Source organism: Schistocerca serialis, chromosome 1 (genome assembly GCF_023864345.2).
Source record: "Schistocerca serialis cubense isolate TAMUIC-IGC-003099 chromosome 1, iqSchSeri2.2, whole genome shotgun sequence".
NCBI lineage: Eukaryota > Metazoa > Arthropoda > Insecta > Orthoptera > Acrididae > Schistocerca > Schistocerca serialis.
Window position 1 is genome coordinate 35,565,586 of NC_064638.1, and position 21,491 is coordinate 35,587,076.

The following is a 21,491-nucleotide window of genomic DNA, read 5'->3' on the forward strand; positions in this document are numbered from 1 at the left end:
TTTAAAACCTGGTTCCTAAATCTCTGTCTTACCATTATATAATCTATCTGATACCTTTTAGTGTCTCCAGGGTTCTTCCATGTATACAACCTTCTTTCATGATTCTTAAACCAAGTGTTAGTTATGATTATGTTGTGCTCTGTGCAAAATTCTACCAGGCGGCTTCCTCTTTCATTTCTGTCCCCCAATCCATATTCACCTACTATGTTTCCTTCTCTTCCTTTTCCTACACTCGAATTCCAGTCACCCATGACTATTAAATTTTCGTCTCCCTTCACAATCTGAATAATTTCTTTTATTTCATCATACATTTCTTCAATTTCTTCGTCATCTGCAGAGCTAGTTGGCATATAAACTTGTACTACTGTAGTAGGTGTGGGCTTCGTATCTATCTTGGCCACAATAATGCGTTCACTATGCTGTTTGTAGTACCTTACCCGCATTCCTATTTTCCTATTCATTATTAAACCTACTCCTGCATTACCCCTATTTGATTTTGTGTTTATAACCCTGTAGTCACCTGACCAGAAGTCTTGTTCCTCCTGCCACCGAAGTCTTGTTCCTCCTGCCACCGAACTTCACTAATTCCTACTATATCTAACTTCAACCTATCCATTTCCCTTTTTAAATTTTCTAACCTACCTGCCCGATTAAGGGATCTGACATTCCACGCTCCGATCCGTAGAACGCCAGTTTTCTTTCTCCTGATAACGACATCCTCTTGAGTAGTCCCCGCCCGGAGATCCGAATGGGGGACTATTTTACCTCCGGAATATTTTACCCAAGAGGACGCCATCATCATTTAATCATACAGTAAAGCTGCATGCCCTCGGGAAAAATTATGGCTGTAGTTTCCCCTTGCTTTCAGCCGTTCGCAGTACCAGCACAGCAAGGCCGTTTTGGTTAATGTTACAAGGCCAGATCAGTCAATCATCCTGACTGTTGCCCTTGCAACTACTGAAAAGGCTGCTGCCCCTCTTCAGGAACCACACGTTTGTCTGGCCTCTCAACAGATACCCCTCCGTTGTGGTTGCACCTACGGTACGGCTATCTGTATCGCTGAGGCACGCAAGCCTCCCCACCAACGGCAAGGTCCATGGTTCATGGGGGGGAGTAAGGGGTATTATACTGTATTTTGATTATTTGGCACCTTAATATGCTTAATGTGTCCACTTCAGTGTATTAGCTCTTTTTTCTGCATCTAACAGTCTTCTCGCAATCACACCACATTATTTACTACCTGATGTTTCCTGCATCGTCATAACTGTACCACTAAGAACACTACACCTGTCAGTATAGACTACCCATTTTGCGTCTATGCATCCACACTTCAACACTTGACCTGCTGCCCTGGGCAAAATGTCGGTGTTCCTTTGACACCTTGTGTGTGCATTCCTATATATATTCGGTATATTTAGTTGATAATAAATCAGTTTGGAAGTTTGGGAACCGAGTTCTGGTTTTCTAAATCTGAATCACATAAGAGCAGAGGGCAGTAAAAATTATTGTGTATTGCCTACTATCCTTGAGAAGCTTCTAAGAAAGTTCACAGTGGCCACCTAAGCTTTGTAATTGTGTATATTCTATCCATGTTTTAAGTTGTAAATGAATAATTCAAAAGAGATTCATTTTGTAGTCTTTGTTTAGCTTATGAGGTATTATCAGATTAGCATTCATAGATAGTAGTGTAACAACGTCTATAAACAAAATACAGCCCACGAAATAAATTCATTAATCACTAAAATAAAATTACGAAGACCCAATATACTGGAGAAATGCGTCGATCCTGTCGATACACCTTCAGTGCAAAATGTACATACGAAAATCAATTTAATTACTACTAAATATCGATTTTTTCGGTATACTGATACACCGTTTCCATCTCTACCACGTATCCCAGGTCCTTTATTATACGCGTGATGACACCTTTCGGTCCAGACACCGCTGAGTGTTGAAGCACAGCTCTGACGCCCCGCTTTGAAGAATGAACCTCAATCTGCACCGGACACGACCTGGCTGTTGATTCCAGCACTGCTCTGGTACCAAATAACTCAACTTTTGCATTAATCGGTCTAATGCGTTCGTGGCATTCGTCTGTTTCTGTCAATATCCCGTAATTCGTGGAAAATAGTGGGTGTCGCCGCTTAGACCACGGTAGGCAGATTTTACAAACAATTCAATACCCTCTGGTAGACAAGCAAAAATGTGGCAGTATATTGTTCGAAATACCGTCCCTCTGGACGGCTGCAGTGTAAACAGAGGCGCACCGTGGACTGGCAGACCCGCTCTGCTTGCCAGGAGATTGACCCACACTCCCAGCCGCTGGCTCAGTCCCAGGCAGCCACGCATACGTAAGTGAGACGTAGTAGCTGTGTATCATACGCCACGCCACGAAGAAAGGCTCGCGGCCCTCGTACTTGGATGCGCAGCGAACAGGGTGAAGGATTGCTGCCAAGATACAACTGACGCAGCATCTAAATGCTATCATCTGTTCAACACTGAGAAGTACACTGCGTGCCTTTTAATACTCGGTCACCAAATTACAGCGTTTCTTATAATATTTCGGAAAATACCTTCAAGAATCCATATTCGTTACTATGTAAGCGCATTTGAGACTTCATTTCTTTGCCCGGTCGGTACTTCCTTTCTAATACGTCGATTAATGTAGACGGAGCGATCTTCTGTGGAGTGAACGAAAAATAGGAGTATTCGACTGACGAGAAAGCTATTCATTCCCTGTATTTAATTGAAGGAAAGCACATTTCATCTCTGTAACGGTATAATACCCACTGTGCTGCTACACAGAAATAACTATGCAAGAGAACTTATCTATGAATAGTCCTCTTCAGGACCAACCAAGTACACAACACTCATCCATCCCAACTGGTAAGAACTTACGGACATGTCACTTGATCACTGAATCGATTACATCTGCTTCATAATGCTATAGATATCATACGAGGGCGTGCTGAAAAGTAATCCCTCTGAATTTTTTATGTGAAAATTCTTAAGGCCCTTTAAATAAATCAAAAGTTAATATTTATGGAATGTTCCGTCTGCTCTTGGAGGAATATAGAGATATTAATAACGTGAATACAACGTATAAGTGTTCCGCAATAATATTTATCAGTTCGTTATGAACCATTTTCGGCTTCTCATGCCATCGTCAGATAATTTAATGTTTAATGAATAGTCCACACTTCAGCGAGAATTCATAGCTGTACAAAGACTGCTGCACAAAGATATGTGCCATTTTATGACTATATCGATACAAAACACAGGCATGATATAACACGTAAAGAGATACTGAACAAATAAGTCTTACATTACAGTATATTCAAATACAAAACAATGTGAGTGTGTAAAACAGAACTGTTCTACAACTGAGTAATTGCACAGCTTACTATGTGATATGGACAAACTCGTGAACTTGATGAACAGAGCGAATAAATAAAAGGGAAAAAATGGCTCTGAGCACTATGCGACTTAACTTCTGAGGTCATCAGTCGCCTAGAACTTAGAACTACTTAAACCTAACTAACCTAAGGACGTCACACACATCCATGCCCTAGGCAGGATTCGAACCTGCGACCGTAGCGGTCGCTCGGCTCCAGACTGCAGAACCAAGAACCGCACGGCCACTCCGGCCGGCAAATGAAAGGGAAGAAAGACGTCTATAGAATGTGGGTGTGGAACAGTTATAACAAGGTTATTAGCTAATGGTGAGAGGAGTAATAACTGGCTTCTACTTTAATAACGGTGAGCAAGAGACAAAGGATAACAGCTCTCCTTTATACACCTCAGACTGCACAAAACCACACTAGTAGGAAATCGGCCCCGATTCTATGTGTGGTTAGGACTTCACAGGTTCTTGCCACGAAATTAAAATCCAGAAACTATAGTCCAGTTTCTTATCATAGGAATACTGTTCCTGTGGTATCAACGTTCGATACCACACTTGTTAGGGGTTGCAGTTATCGACCGCGGTCCGTATTAGTAGCGTTGGACCCGCGAGCCGCGACCAGCGCCGCTCCGCGGCTTCTATCATGTTTCTAGCGAGCTCTCGTCCACTCCTGCTCGGGATGTCAAGTACTAAAGTTGCATAGCCTTCAGCTGATAGGAAGCAACCTCTAACAAGGCGCTTGATAACGTATGGCCTAAGTAAGGCATCCACTGCTGTCTGTTTATAATTATATGTATGCAGCCAAGAAGAATCCTATACAACCAGATAAGTACGATATGTATGTATTATTTTTTACCAACGACTTCTAATTACTTTAGTCGTTGCAGATCCAGACCATGCAGACAGCACCTTATCGACGTTACTGACAAACCGGCTGTGATTTATGTGTTTCTATGTAGTATTGGCCACCAGTCAACATTGGCAACATCATAACAATTGGCGACGAGGTTATAAGTACAGATTTTTTGGAAAGCGGAGCAGTGAAAGCAGAGCTATTTATATGTCTTTACAGACTATATACCAGGCTGGGCCGCCCATCTTCTCTGCGTGGTGTGACTGACGAGTGCTTGACATTTTTTCCTACTCCCATTTGTGATTGTTTGATTTCGTTGTGATGGCAAATCCATAGGAACAAAATGTACTGGCAGAACTGTTACGATTACAGAATCAGCAATCCGACGCACTACTACTGCACGCCTTGGGACAGCTCGTCCACGGACAACAACAAGCTGTGCCACGAGTACACCGGCTGCACAGGGGCCGGCCGTACAGCGAGCCACAGCCACAGCCACAGCGTGGGAAGCTGGCAGCTTAAACACCACCTTGCTGCATATGACATCCGAGGTAAAACACGGCTGGATGCGCCTTCACCTTGTGTCGGCGTGGCTCCGTACCGCATTCTCCTCAAACTCTCCCCGAGAAGTTCTCCAGATCAGCACAGTTTCGAAGAACTTGTTTAGGCTTCAACTGACTATTACAAGGAAAGTGTGAATGTTGTCGCTCGCCCGGCCGGAGTGGCCGAGCGGTTCTAGACGCTACAGTCTGGAACCGCGCGACCGCTACGGTCGCAGGTTTGGATCCTGCCTCGGGCATCGATGTGTGTGATGTCCTTAGGTTAATTAGGTTTAAGTAGTTCTGAGTTCTAGGGGACTGATGACCGCAGATGTTAAGTCCCATAGTGCTCAGAGCCATTTGACCCATTTTTGTTGTCGCCCAGTGGTACAAATTATTCCGCACAAAACGGACACCTCAGCAGAATTACCGTGAGTGGGTAGCCACTTTGCAAGGCCTCACTCGCGACTGTGAATTTTAATGTTCTTGTGACATATATTCTGACGCTATTGCGCAAAACGTGTCAGACACACGCATTAGAGAGCAAATTCTTAAATTATCCAACCCCACTTTAGAACAAGTGTTGGACATTTTGGACAGACAGGACACTTTGGACTACGCTACAAATTCTTTTGAATCGCCTCTCGCTATCTGTCAGGTTAACAAGCCAGCACGCGCATCAATCATACATGAGGCTACAACCGGCTCGGCGCGCGTCTGCCCAATTCACTTCCAAGAAACACACACCTCTTATGCGCCGGCAGAAACTGCCTGCTTTGCGCTCATGCGCGCAATGTAATTCAAAGCACTCGCGCCAGAACTGCCAATCGCGCAGGGCCGTGTGCCATTTTTGAAACAAGAAGGGACATGTCCAGGCAGTGTGCCTCAAAAGACAAAAATCTGACATTCTGTGTCACGTTTCCCGACAAAGTAGCTTCCGCCGGAACGGTTTCCGAAATAAGACTCCCCATCACAACGAACCACAAGCAGTGGAAATAAATGTTGTGAATTCGCCTGCAGTGCCTGTAACGTTGCCCGAGTGTGTCAGTTTTGCTTGTGACGCCACTGCACGCCGACGTAACAAGTCCCGCCACGCACGACCTGCCCGTCAACATTTGCCAGTGAACATTGCTTCTCAGAACGACATTTCTCGCCGACGGCAGAACAAATTTTTTGTAGACTTGAACATTCAGAATCATACGATTTCTTTTCAGTTGGACACGCTCCAGTGTCCCGTGTTTCACTCATGAAACGTAAAACTTATGAATTGCTTGGTTCACCTCCATTGCGTAACGCAAATGTTACGTTGGCTACCTACAGTGGTCAAAGTATCCCCGTTTTAGGACTGTGCAGTTTGCCAGCGATGTACCGTGGACAAACTCAAGTGGTTTCTTTTCACGTACTGTGTACATCCTCATCTGTAAACATTTTTGGTCTTGATTTATTTCATGTATTCTCCTTAACTGTGCGCGATGACGCACTTAGCCGTCACTAAACGTGTTCACACAAACAGTGTTTCCGAACTGTGAAGAGTTTGTTGACATTTTTTCGTCAAGTTTAGGTTGCGCGAAAAATTTTCAGGCGCATTTTGTATTGATGGACAATGCGCAGCCTAAATTTTTTCGCGTTCGCACAGTGCCTCATGTGCCTCGGGACGAAGTTGCTAAAACTTTGCATGCACTTGTGGAACAAGGACTGATTGAACCAGTAACAGCATCAGTATGGGCTTCCCCGTTCGTTATCTTAACGAAACCATCAGACAAATTGCGACTGTGCGCGGATTTTAAAGCCATCGTCAGTCCTCAACTTGTTGTTGCAACGTTTCCTTGGCGATGTCCAGAAGACTTGTTTGACAAATTGTATCCAGGCAAATACTTTTCTAAGATGCATATCTTCAAATTCCTGTGGATGACGAATCCCAGAAGAACTTTTAACATTGCAGCGCGTCAGCAATTGTGAATAATTTAATGATTATAAAGAATCCGCCTCGATTGCAAATAGAAACTGGATGTTGACCTAGGTTTCGGCGCGGATAACCACGCCTTCTTTAGGCAGTTTGTAGTTTTAGTGTGTTGTTGCGCGACTCTCATTCTCGCGAGTACGCTCTTTTGTTGTTTTTATTTTCGTACCGATGTCAGCCCCCGCGACGGTGTTTCGCCGGCTGAATTGTTGCATGGTCGTCCTCCGCACCGCGTTTCCTTGCCACGGCAGGCCCACAAATTCTTGCCAGATGATACTGTCTATTTTCATTATTTCCGCGGCGATCGCCGATGCTTGAAAGGGTGCATTCTTCGCCATCTTGGCCCCGCTGTCTTTGTGGTATTAGGTCCACCTGGTGAGGTGCGCAGGCATCAGAATCAGATGCGCCTCTTTAGTCGTGGGATTTCTGCCGCTTGCCCTGTGTTCCCAGTGTCGGCGCCGACTGGGCTGTCCCCGCGGGTTCCCCTTCCTCGCACTCCCCGCCCCAGGCTGCCGGCGCCCGTAGCTTCGCCTTTGCCACGCGACGACGGGCCGGTGCGGGCGCCTTGTCTCTCGCCGGAGTCGCCCGCAGTGGCAGCATCGCTGCGGCGACCGGATGACCAGACGGACGAGGTGATAGGGCACAATGAAATTCCGGTTACAACGCCGTAGAACAGTCTGCACTTCCTGGTTTCCAGTCTTTGTTGCCGGTCGAGTGCCCCGACCCGATGGAGGTCGACCCTCTGGTTCCTCCCATTGTTGTAGAAGCGCAGACACCTCATGCTGACGTGCACCTCGGAGTAGGATTCCAAGCGTTTCCTGTCTCCCCTCGGTCCGAATGGCAAGGTGCGGATAGGCATCCCTCGGCTGCAGTCAGGCTGCTCCCCACCTCCTCGACTACGTCAGCACGGATGGGGTCTTCCGCCCGACGGTCATAAGCCATATTAGACGGGCCTTCGCAGATTTCCTGGGGAGGAATGTGGTACCAACGTTCGATACCACACTCTTTGGGGGTTGCAGTTATCGACCGCTGTCTGTATTACACTACTCGCCATTAAAATTTCTACACCATGAAAATGACGTGCTACAGACGCGAAATTTAACCGACAGGAAGCAGATGCTGTGATATGCAAATGATTAGCTTCTCAGAGCATTCACACAAGTTTGGCGCCGGTGGCGACACCTACAACGTGCTGACATGAGGAAATTTTCCAACCGATTCTCATACACAAGCAGCAGTTGACCGGCGTTGCCTGGTGAAACGTTGTTGTGATGCCTGGTGTAAGGAGGAGAAATGCGTACCATCACGTTTCCGACTTTGATAAAGATCGGATTGTAGCCTATCGCGATTGCGGTTTATCGTATCGCGACATTGCTGCTCGCATTGGTCGAGATCCAATGACTATTAGCAGAATATGGAATCGGTGGGTTCAGGAGGGTAATACGGAAGCCGTGCTGGATCCCAACGGCCTCATATCACTAGCAGTCAAGATGACAGGCATCTTATTCGCATGACTGTAACGGATCGGGACGTTTGCAAGACAACAACCATATTAAAGAACAGTTCGACGACGTTTGCAGCAGCATGGACTATCAGCTCGGAGACCGTGGCTGCGGTTAGCCTTGACGCTGCATCACAAACAGGAGCGGCTGCGATGGTGTATTCAACGACGAACCTGGGTGCACGAATGGCAAACCGTCATTTTTTCCGATGAATCCAAGTTCTGTTTACAGCATCATAATGGTCGCATCCGTGTTTGGCGACATCGAGGTGGACGCACATTGGAAGCGTGTATTCGTCATCGCCATACTGGCGTATCATCCGGCGTGATGGTATGAGATGCCATTGGTTACACGTCTCGGTCACCTCTTGTTCGCATTGACGGCACTTTGAACAGTGGACGTTACATTTCAGATGTGTTACGAAGCGTGGCTCTACCCTTCATTCGATCCATGCGAAACACTACGTTTTAGCAGGATAATGCACGACCGCATGTTGCAGGTCCTGTACGGGCCTTTCTGGATACAGAAAATGTTCGGCTGCTGCCCTGGCCAGCACATGCTCCAGATCTCTCACCAATTGAAAACGTCTGGTCAACGGTGGCCGAGCAACTGGCTCGTCACAATACGCCAGTCACTACTCTTGATGAACTGTGGTATCGTGTTGAAGCTGCATGGGCAGCTGTACCTGTACACGCCATCCAAGCTCTGTTTGACTGAATGCCCAGGCGTATCAAGGCCGTTATTACGGCCAGAGGTGGTTCTTCTGGCTACTGATTTCTCAGGGTCTATGCACCCAAATTGCGTGAAAATGTAATCACATGTCAGTTGTAGTATAATACATTTGTGCAATGAATACCCGTTTATCATTTGCATTTCTTCTTAGTGTAGCAATTTCAATGGCCAGTAGTGTAGTATCTTGGACCCGCGAGTCGCGAAAAGCGCCGCTCCGCGGCCTCTATCATGTTTCTAGCGAGCTCTCGTCCACTCTTGCTCGGGACGTCAAGTAGTAAAGTAGCATAGCCTTAAGCTGATAGGAAGCAACCTGTAACAAGGCGCTTAGTAACGTATGGCCTAAGTGAGGCATCCACAGCTATCTGTTTATAATTATATGTATGCAGCCAAGAAGAATCCTATACAACCAGTTAAGTACAATATATACCTATGAATTCTAATTATTTTAGTCGTTGCAGATCCAGACCATGCACCCAGCTCCTCATAGACGTTACTGACAAACCTGCTGTAATTTAAGATTCTGTTTAGCATTGGCCACCAGTCAACATTGACGACGACTCGTTCATCATAAAGGAACTAACAGAGAAAACTATCATTACTTGAAATCCTGGCCACTAATAAACATCACTCAAAGAATCCTGACCGTGTCCTTAATAACGAAACATAGTTTCATTACTCACCGTTCTTAAAGCAGCAACAAGTTATTATTCCTCTCACCATTAGCTAATAAGCTTGTTATAACTGTTCCACACCCACATTCTGTAAACGTCTTTCTTCTCCTCCCTTTATTGGATCTGTTCATCACATTCACCAGTTTGTCCATAAGACATAGTACCCTGTGCCATTACTCACCTGTAGAACATTTCTGTTTCGTATTTGAATATGCTGTAATGTAAGACTATTGTGTTCGGTGTTTCTTTAAGTATTACATCATGCTTGTCTTTTGTATCGATATAGTCGTAAGATCTCACATGTCTTTGTACAGCATTCGTTGTACAGCTATGAATTCTCGCTGAAGTTGTGTGCATTGTCTGTTCAACAATCTCTGACGATGGCCTAAGAAGGCAAAAGTGGGTTCACAACGAACTAATAAATATTATTATCGTGGAACATTAATACGTTCTATTAAGTTATTAAAACAACGTAACGTTCTACATCTTTATCCTTCACGGCTACAGATTTATTTCTCAACATAGTCACCCTGGTGACGAACACATTTCTCCCAGCGAGAGACCAGTTTGTTGATACAGTCACTGTGGAATGTTTGCTTGCATCGCTTAATCACCATCGAAATTAAGTCCTTGAAGGTGTTCCTTAAGTTTTAGAAACAGATGAAACACGGATGGGACCAAGTCGAGATTGTATGGAGGATAATTGATAACGGTAAACCCAAGGTGTTGGACTGAACCACATGTCGCAGCGCTCGTGTGTGGCCGGGCAGTGTAATGCTCAAGGAGAGGTTGCTCCTGTGTTGCTGTGTTACTCACGTTCTGGCATGGTGACGTTACACTCCGCCACGTTACACGCTACAATTCGGAGCCCTCTAGCGGCATAGAGATGCAAATACGTAGACATGAAGAATAAAGGTGAAGAACGCTAACAACGTTTACTTCACTAAAAAAGCTTCAAGATTTTTCACATAAAACATTCGAAGGCATTACTTTTCAGCACGCCCTCATAGCAGTACAGGAGGGTCACACCGAGCATGACACAGATCGTTACGAAGTGCAAAGTAACTTAGAACAGCACATGTCTTTGTTTTGGCTATGGATATTTCCGGCACAACTATTGTGGATATTTACAAATCTTCGCAGTTGGCCAAATCCATCTACAAGGCCCTTCAGTCACCCAGTCGTCTATATTGGTGATTTCAACAGCCATAATGAAATTTTCACTCTGCAGCGGAGTGTGCACTGAAATGAAACTTCCTGGAAGATTAAAACTGAGCTACCCAAGCACGACTCATAACCCGTCATCACAGCTTTACTATCGTCAGTGGTGCTGGTAGAGCACTTGCCCGCGAAAGGCAAACGTCCCGAGTTCGAGGCTCGGTCCGCACACACTTTTAATCTGCCAGGAAGTTTCAACAGCCATAATCATGTTTGGGGATATCATAAGAAGACAGAAATGGAGCCATTCTAAATGAATGGAGGGATATCTTCAATCTCCAGCTTGTGTACGACACTAAAACTCCAGGAACGTTACAATCTAGTATATCCTGAAGGTTTATTCTCCTGATTTGTGCATCACTTCTAGCTCTGGAAATAACAGGAAAACAAAAAGGTCATTAAGTGTCTTCCACACAGCCAGCACAGGCCAGCCATAATTATTAGCCACGTCCGTCTCTCAACCTCGACGGTATTTTGAACTTGCTAACCGAGAACTGTTTCAGATAGTTCTTGATAATCCCTTTCAAAGGATTCTCCCAATTCCGTCCAGTTATGAACAATGCGTGGGTGCAACTACAGCTAATGGCAGTAAATATATTGCACATCGGTTCCGGAAGTAGTACATCCCCGGATGGTCTCAAGAATGAGATGAGTAATGTGCTAAGTATCGGGAATCTCACAGTGACACAATGTCTGATAACCTCTTGAGAGCTCTCAATAAGACCAGAAGAGAAAAATGGTGTGAAACTACGGTAGGGCTCAATTTTACAGATTCTAGTCGGAAAGCCTGGAACCTTATAAGAAAATCTGGCACAGGATCAAGGTTGTTAAGCACAGTCACGCATGTGAATGCCAGTTATGTTCCAGCCAGACTAACGAAGATTTCGAAACCAGAAGTAGACAAAAAACACTCACAAGAACTGTGAAAAATGAATTGTACGTAAAGAGGCCCGATCTAGAACTACATCCAGACTTCTGTATTGAGGAAGTTGATAAATCCTTGAACAGACTAAGGGAAAATAAGGCTGTTGGCTTTGATAGCATATATCCAGAGTTTCTTAAAGCCATCGGAACTGAAACAACATTGAATTTTTCAGTGAGATTCTGAGAACCGGAAAATTACTGAAACTTATTAAACACGTTAAGATAATTGCCATCCTAAAACCAAGCAGAGACACAACAGATGTTTCTCACTACCGATGAGCATCGCTACTCAGCGTGACCTATATGCTGCTAGAGGCCATCGATCAAATCATCCCTGCCTAACAAGGTGGCTTTAGGAAACATTGGATCTGCTGCGACCAGCCGTTAACATTGACAACTCTAATAAAAGCTGGATTTCAAAGAGGTCTCAAGTCAGCTGCAGTTTTTGTGGATCTTACGGCAGCTTATGAGACTGTATAAAGGAGAGATTGAAGCCGAAGTTTACTGAATTCAACCATGTCAAAAGCTGCCGTTTCTAAATACACAACATGCTCTTCGACAGGCGCTATAATGTGTCCCTGAATGGAAAAGCTAACAGATGGAGGACTCTAAACGATGGTCTGCCTCAGGAATCAGTTCTAGCCGCCCTGTTTAAATTGACACGTCAGACACGCACTCCATGAAAACCCAGTTGTAAATGACCTAGCAATAGTTCAAATGGCTCTGAGCACTATGGGACTTAACTGCTGTGGTCATCAGTCCCATAGAACTTAGAACTACTTAAACCTAACTAACCTTAGGACATCACAGACACCCATGCCCGAGGCAGGATTCGAACCTGCGACCGCAGCGCCTAGCAATAGTCCTCCAGAGTAACGATCTTATATATGAAGAACGTGCTGACAAGTGATCTGATGAAACTGAGTGACTACAAATGGAGACTTCATCCTAATCCACATAAAACTGTACTGCATTCCATCTACATAATAAAAAGCTCAAAGGAAGCTGCAGCTGACTTTTGATGGAATCAAAATACCACATAACTACAACCCAATATATCTAGAAACCACTCTGGATGGTTCCTAGGTAATCAAGCAACACTGAATCAAGTTATCTTGGAAACTTGGCTCAAGAGTGAAACTGCTTCGCAAGATAGCTGGAAGCCGTTGGGGTGCGGACGCCAATACTCTTATCGTCTGCTGCACTCGCTCTTGTGTATCCTGCTAATGGATATTGCACCCCTGTGGAAAGACAGCGTCCACATAACGAAGATTGATGTCCAGCTTAAGGAAGCCTTGAAAGTTATCACTGGGACTGTTATATCTATCCCCATACAGTGGTTACCAGTCCTAATTAATACTGCACCATAAGATCTAAGGAAGAAATCACCTGTGATAAACTTGCTCAAGAAGATCATATCTAATGAGAACTCCGCCATGTACGGTGCCCTACAACATCCACCAACAACTCGTCTCAAATTACATAAACCACACTGTGTTGATTCAAATAGTATGACTTCTTTCCACATGACCTCCAAGTGATATCAACGCCGGAATGAACATCCACCCTGCAACGCTCACCTGGTTCTAAATCCAACAAAGAAGGCTGAGGACCAACCACCGCTCCAAACCCGGTTGAGGCTGAACCACATGAGGAAGGATCAGGGGAGGTATGGTTACACCTTGCAGAAGTGAGGTTTCCATTCATCTGTTGACTGTGGATTTGAGGAGCGATCAACAGAACACACCTTCAACGAGTGTCCCGTGCGAGCGTCTGACAGTGATCTTGAGGACTCTACACCAAGTGATTCCATGTGCTGTGGACTGGTTGTCAGATTTGGACATTTCCATTTCCTTATTCATACTTCTGTGTACTTGTAAAATCATGTAATATATAAAAATAAAATATTTTTCATATGGAGAGAGGTAGATAAAGGATTGTACATTTGCTGCATTACAAAAACTGAACACGCTGACAACAATCCTATATTATGTTATTTTGTCTAAAACTGACATGGTGAGACCGTGGCTGTGTACAATTAATGTAGGTTAATTCCTACAAAGAAGAAAACAGCAACCAGCCACTATTAATACTGCTATTTATTTAGGTAAATAGCGCCGTTATCGGTTTCTAACTGGCAAGTTCATCATCAGACGGCTGTTCACATGATTTTCAAGATACATTAAACACGCTTTTTACCTAAATAAACAGCAGTATTAATAGTTGCTGGGTTCTGTTTTCTTCTTTGTAACAATTAACCTATATTATCTGTCGCTGGCTAATTTGTAAACTGTGAAATCCACTCTCTCTTTTAGTGGCTGAGGCTCTAGTAAACAATTAGTTTCTAGTGATCAAACATTCCCTAAATTCTTGCACATAATTATAGAATGTACAATGTCATCTGTCACTGCGTGTGATGCTATTATGGGATCATGTTGTTTTTTGTGCTAAACTATATGCTTACCGGTATTCTAGTCTTAACCCGTATATAGGAGCTGGGAGGTTGAATGGGGCCGGCCGGAGTGGCCGAGCGGTTCTAGGCGCTACAGTCTCGAACCGCGCGACCGCTACGGTCGCAGGTTCGAATGCTGCCTCGAGCATGGATGTTTGTGATGTCCTTAGGTTAGTTAGGTTTAAGTAGTTCTAAGTTCTAGGGGACTAATGACCTCAGTAGTTAAGTCCCATAGTGCTCAGAGCCATTTGAACCAGGTTGAATGGGGGCTAACAAAAAATAGACGGAGACAATGCAAGCCATGAAAGTCAGAGTACCCAATATTCTAGAAGCATACAGATTACTGACACTCTTAACACGCAACCCACGTCATCGCAACACGAAAATAAAAGTCATGGAATTTAAATGTGTTCCACATCTACATCAGAGTATCAGAAATACATCTGGACAAATTATACATCTTAAGAAAATATCAGCAACTCTAAGCTCAGCGTGATGCCCTGAATCACTTCATGTGTTCTTTTGGCAGAAGAATTATGTAGCAATAAAAAGATAACTTTACAAAAGTGGCGAGAGGCACTTCTATTACTTGGACGTAAATCGCAGAACTTAAATACAAATAACCTTAAGTCCTGGAAGCGTGGATGTGCAGTACATAAATTTCTTCTGCTCTTGCTCTATGTGATCCTCAACATCGCGCAGTTAACGTATAACAATGTCGCTTTCAATTTTATCAGATTTTAGAAAAAATGGCAAATTGAAAACAAGAAAATGAACAAATTCAATCAATTTCGCCTGCGACAGTTGCGGCCTGTGGCTGTGGACGAACTCAATGAGGCCCCGGCACACGGGTGACAGACTACCGCTTCCAACCGTTCGGCCGCGGCTGGAAGCGAAGGTTGAACATTACTAGCCGAACTCACACTTCAAAGAAGCAGTACACCTGAGCGACTAAAAACATACAGCTTATTTCCGAAGGAAATACTCTGACAGAAAAAAACGCTACACCCACAAAAAATTAATGCAGAGTAATGAAATTCCGGGTATACTTTTGTCTAGGTAATGTATTTAAGTGATTAATATAATCGCGAGATAAGTCATTGCAAATGTGAATTTCTGGTACATTAATAACAGGTGTAGCCGCCAGAATGTTGAATGCAAGCATGCAAACGTGCTTGCATTGTGCTGCGCAGGTGCCGGATGTCAGTTTGTGGGATGGAGTACCATGGCTGTTGAACATGGTCGGTAAATACAGGAACAGTTATTGCTATTTGCTGGTGACGCTGGAATTGTCGTCAAGTCAACATGTCGACACTCTCCAGCGCAACTTGGGTTACAACAGCGGGATGTGGGTGAACGTTATACACCCTGTAGAATGCTGTTCATAACTGGCAGCGTAACAGGTCGAATCACCAATTTGGCGCACAGATTTTCAATTAGGATATGAAGGATAATCACGAGAGTGCTCGTACTGCCATACGAATTCACACTCCAGACCATAATTCCAGGTGTATTCTAACCTACACACAGCCATCAGTAGCACCGAGACAGAACCAGCTTTCATCGTCTTCCACCCTTCCCCGCCACTGACTTCTCGCTTGACACCACTGAACCGCGAATGGCGCCGGTTTTTTGTCAGTGCGCGTGCGCGTGCGCGTTACAGGGCGTCCGGCTCGGAGCTGTCCTTTAAGTAACCGACTTGTAACAGTTCGTCGTGTCACTGTGCCGCTCAGACTGCTGCTGCAGATGCTGTACGATGCTGCGCCAGAGCCTTACGCGGAACACGATGGTCTTCCCTCTCTCCACGCGGCCGTCTGGAATCCAGTTTTCCTCTGATCGTACAGTCTCGGCACCCTCACAGCCGGCAGTCATGTACAGTGGCTTCATTCCAGCCAAAATTTTCTACAGTATCGCGGGCGGAACACCCAGCTTTTCGTAGCCCTATTACACGACCTCCTTCACACTCAGAGAGGTGTCGCTAATGGCGTCTTTGTCACCTCAGAGGGCCGGCCGGTGTGGCCGTGCGGTTCTAGGCGCTTCAGTTTGGAACCGCGTGACCGCTACGGTCGCAGGTTCGACTCCTGCCTCGGGCATGGATGTGTGTGATGTCCGTAGGTTAGTTACGTTTAAGTAGTTCTAAGTTCTAGGGGACTGATGACCTCTGATGTTGAGTCCCATAGAGCCATTTGAACCAATCACCTCAGAGGAATTCTTGACTAACATCAGCTCACCACGTCAGTCACGACCGTTACAGCGTGTATTTCTAGCAAACCTGCTTTGCATCCTCATACTAATGCCACTCTTATACGACTGGCGCGAAATCTGAATAAGATGTCACCTTTGAGATGTAGAAACACGCCTACCAGCATTCGTTTGTCGCACAACTCATTCTTGGTGTTGCAATTTTTTTCCCGTTATTATATTTCAGGAGGTGTTACTATAGACTAATTCGAAAACATCACTCCATATACCTTGCATCCAGATGGTAGTCGTTACAGAAATAAATCTGCTTACAGAAATATGCCTTCATTTGGAGTGTCGGTTCTCCAGTTGCTATGGTGTTTTGTCGATTGTCATTTCTGTTTTCAAGTTACAGTCGTGAAGTTGTGCTTGAGTCTGTATAACTGAAATTTTCAACTGCTATTATGATTTGTTTGCCAACTCTACTGTATCTTTTAAGCATGTCGCACGCATTTGTACACGTGTATGCCCTCTTGGTATTTATGTACTGGCTTCGTAATGGAAACTCTGTTGCTGCTTCTGGAAAACACGGTATACGATTACCTAGCCCGAGAGTACCAGATTTACTCATGTTTTCACTAAGCTATGGGGGAGTGGTGCAGTGTCCAACACACATATTTCAGCTGAACGTGCGAGTGATCGCAGTGTCGACGAGGTAAAAGACATAACTTAGTTGGAAGAAAAACAAGTGCACACAGAAATAATGCACATATGTCTCTTACACCTACACTAATATGCAGGACATTACGTATGCACAGTTCTACTCTTGTCATTTAAAGCGGATTCAACATCTTTGAGGATGAGATGATGACAGACGATTGGGATTTTGTCGTTGGATAACTGCAAATCGTCAGATAGTCACATTAATTCCTGATGAAGCCACTTTCTCTCGTGACGGCATCACAACACCCATAATTCACACCAGCTGTCCGACGAAAATCAACATGACTTCGTGGAGACACATTTTCGACGACGGATCTTTGTAACGTGCTGTGTTGTAACAGGTGTCCCACACAAAACCGGTGCGGCTCCCGTGAACTGCCAACGCCGTCTCGAAAGTTGGCTACACTGCATTTTATCGGAAAGTTGGGTGCAGCTGTGTATTCGCGCGTCAGTTGTTGTCTGAAGCTCGTATTGTTGAGTTGTTACAGAAATGGGGCAGTTTGCATTAGAACAGCGAACTGATGTTGTCTAGTGTTACATAAAGGCAGGTTCCACCAAGGAATGTAAATAAATGTTTCATGCGAAGTATCCTGGCAGGAAACTCCCCACGACCAGTACTTTTCAAGATCTGTGTAAGAAATGGAGAGTGGTAGGACACGTTCAGAATATACATAGGAATGGGCAACTGACGGTGAATATCCCTGAAGCTATAGACAGAATTCGCATGCACATTACGAGAAGAACCCGCAAGTCGGTTAGGAGGTTATTGCTGCAGGTTGGTGTCTCTTGTACATGGTGTCACCGTGTACTAAAAAGTATGAAGTTAAAAGCCCATCGTGTAAGTGTGGTGCAAACACTGAAATTTGAGAATGAGGAAAAAGTGGTCATTATTGTAACTGGCTGTTAAGATCAGCTGCTAAAGGTTTCTTGGAACCTTTGCTTTACTTCATGTCAGATGAGGCCTGGTTTCACCTGTCAGGTTATGTAATCTTCTAAAATTGCAGATTCTGGTCGTAGGAGAATCCACATATTCTGCGTAAGAACCTCTCCACTTAGAGGAGATAGTTGTTTGGTGTACATTGACCGGCATGCACATTATTGGCCCCATATTTTTCAGTTATGCCTTAAACAGTGTCAAATATCTAGAAATCTTTGACTCTTTCTGTACACAATTAACACATGTAGTATTCAAAGAGTGTGGAGCAACAGCTCACACAGCAAACCAAAGTACGGCTCACATCGCCGACGTGTTCCCCGAAAACAGACGACGTGTTCCCCGAAGACAGACTTTACAGTAGACGCCTCTGTCCCCCCCACCCCACCCCACCCCGCAACCTCCCCCCCCCCCCCCACCCAACCGTGGTCACCGGACTTGACAAATGTGTCCTTTATTCGTTCGGAACTTTTCTAACCATTCGAAGTGCGTACAACGTTTGTGTACAACAATCTTCCACCAGTCTTCACTTCACACTTTTTCCCCCACGCGGTTAACAACACAGTTTTAGAAAACGAGTTCACTGACCTCCGTAGGGAAACCCTGATATTTATTAAAAATATTACGAAAGTACTGATAACCTTATGTCACCGAGCAAACGGATTCGGACATTTCATTTACAAACAAAACAACTAACGCTTGAAAAACCAATATTTCTTCAGGCTAGCAAACTCGAATCGGACTTAACAAGTAAACGCGACAGTGAAAAACGGTTCTCTAAAGTCGGCTCAGCGAGGTTAGTCGCACGTAAACGTCTTCTTGCTCTGCAGTCCTGCAGTTGTCTTTCCGTCGCTACATGAGCAGTAAACGTGAAAAGGCACCAATGGACGTCAACACCTTCTTCAATCAAATAGTGATTTGTTGTCAGCCAATAGATGACCGCGCATTTGCTTAAGCTGCTCTGCACTACCGTTGATGGCGTCGTAGGCAGATACAGGGAGGTGAGACCGCCTCTCTACGGCAGAAGCTGGGAGATGACTCGCCCTGCGCGAGATAAGGTAGAGTCCCCCCCAAGCTGTCGTCACACGGATCGCGAAAGCCAACGACGATGTGGAGGGGGACAGTTTTTGTGACGTCATAACGTGGAATTTCATGTCGCGCACGTCAACAACACTTCTAAGTTCCGTCGGATTTCGATAACTTGGATCAGTATGTAGGAAGACCGCTGTCTACATCGCCGGCTGAAACGGCCAAGCACCATATCGGAATATAACTTAGAAAAGCTAAAGTACCGCACCTAGCAGTTTCAATATGATAACAAACTGTGAAAATGTGCTGTTTCAGCTCACTGCCACAATAAGGATATATTAAAAAGACGAGTTTTTTTCTCGATTTGTTGTGCTAAGACCCCGCGAAGACATACATCGGTGCTTGAAAGTTCTCGCCAACGCCTGAAAGTTTCTTCAAATATATTAGCAACAAAATAAAATTCTACTAGCAACATGTTCAGTGTCTCTTGAATCCGCTGAGATTTTCTCCGCGCATCTTTGAGACTCACTAATGAAGAGAACGCAGCTGTATTATGCGTGTGCATTATCAGAACCAGACACTGTTTCGTGCACCAGATGTGCGAGGGCCTTTCGATAAGTTATGCAACACTTTTTCCCGAAAGCAGGTTGGTTTCATTCAGGATTCCAATACACAACATTATTCCCCACTGTCTATCTATCTATCTATCTATCTATCGCTTGAGCCTAGTCCTGCAGTTACGCACAGACAGCCATCGTTAATCGGATTTGGCATGTTGAAGGGGGTGGCCGGATGCCCTTCCTGCCGCCACCCCGTACCCCCCCCCCCCCCCGGGAAGGAATTAGTGTACCCCAAATGTCTGCGTCGAGTGTAATCCATGGAAGAGAGCGAAAGTGTTCAGATGTCTGTGAGTCGTGTAACTGAGGCGGAAAATGGGGATCAGCCCGGTATTCACCTATCGGGATGTGGAAAACCGCATAAAAATCACATCCCGGCTGGCCGGCACATCGGTCCTCGTCGTTAATCCGCCAGGCGGATTCGACCCGGGGCTGGTGCGCCTTCCCGAGTCCAGGAGGCAGCGTGTTAGCGCTCTCGGCTACCATGGCGGGTCACCACATTATTCCCCACTCTTCTGGCGAAAACAACCCTGTTTTTCAACATGTTCATTACGCCACCTTACTGGAGCGCCTGTACCATTGCACTAATCGACGTCGGAGCCGCACCAGTCCCCTCGTCCACGTACTGCTTCATGCGTGCATCTTCCATTGGACCAAACAGATGGTGGTCTTCTGTTACGCGGCGAGGGACCCAGCGCGCGCACATCTTTGAGTACCCCAGCTGCTGGACAAGCGTTAAGCACTGCCAATAGAGACGGCCACATCAGCAGCGAGGAGTCTGACCAGCCGATCACCTCGACTGAGAGTGTCCGCACGTCCCAATATGGCAGGAGTCACAGTTGTGTGAGGGCGGCCGGGACGCAGGAGATCTGAGACGTCTGCACGATCTCTCGATGCGGCGACGACAAACGTCTCGCCCAACGACTCGTCGTGCGTTTGTTTGCTGCCAGTTCTCTGTAGACACTCTGAAAGCGAATATCTGTGATGCTCTGTTTTTCTGCTAAAAGGAACCCAATGGCAGCTCTCTGCTTGCAACCCAACTCCGTTACAGGCGCCATTTTGAAGCTTACGTATAAGGGCACCACCTATAGGAAGTTCATGAAACTATAGAGACTGAAGAACGTATATTCCACGATGTCCCACAACATATTCCGCATTTTTCAACCGAAACTCGTCCAAAAAGGTGTTGCATTACTTATGTACACCTAGGTGACGAAAGTCATGGGAAAGCAATACGCACATATACGGATGGCGCGATAGTATCGCGAACACAAGATATAAAAGTCAGTGCATTGGCGGAGCTCTCTTCGTACTTGGGTGATTCACTGCGACGTCTTTATGGCCGCACGGTGGGAATTAACAGACTTTGGACACGGAATGATAGTGGAGCTAGACGCAGGGGACATTCTGTTTCGGAAACCGTTAGGGTATTCAATATTCCGCGATCCACACTGCCAACAGCGTGCCGAGAGTACCACGTTTCAGGCATTACCTCTCACCACGGACAACGCAGTGACTGACGGCCTTCACTTAGCGACCGAGAGCAGCATCGTTTGCGTGACGTTGTCAGTGGTAACAGACAAGCAACATTGTGTGAAATAACAGCAGAAATCAACATGGGACATACACCGAACGTACCCATTAGGACAGTGCTCAAATGAGCAGATGATCGACTTGTCTTTGCTAATAGCACGACATCGCTTGCGGCGCCTCTCCCGGGGCCCTATTCTGTATCTTTCCGCCATTTTGCCGA

The 21,491-nt window shown here is 45.4% G+C and overlaps 1 protein-coding gene across 2 annotated transcripts in view; it reads right to left on the reverse strand.

Moving 5' to 3' along the window:
- Nucleotides 1-21,491, reverse strand: part of LOC126461146 (calcium-binding protein E63-1) — a 577,618-nt gene that overhangs the window by 515,360 nt on the left and 40,767 nt on the right. The gene's annotated exons all lie outside the window — the stretch shown is intronic.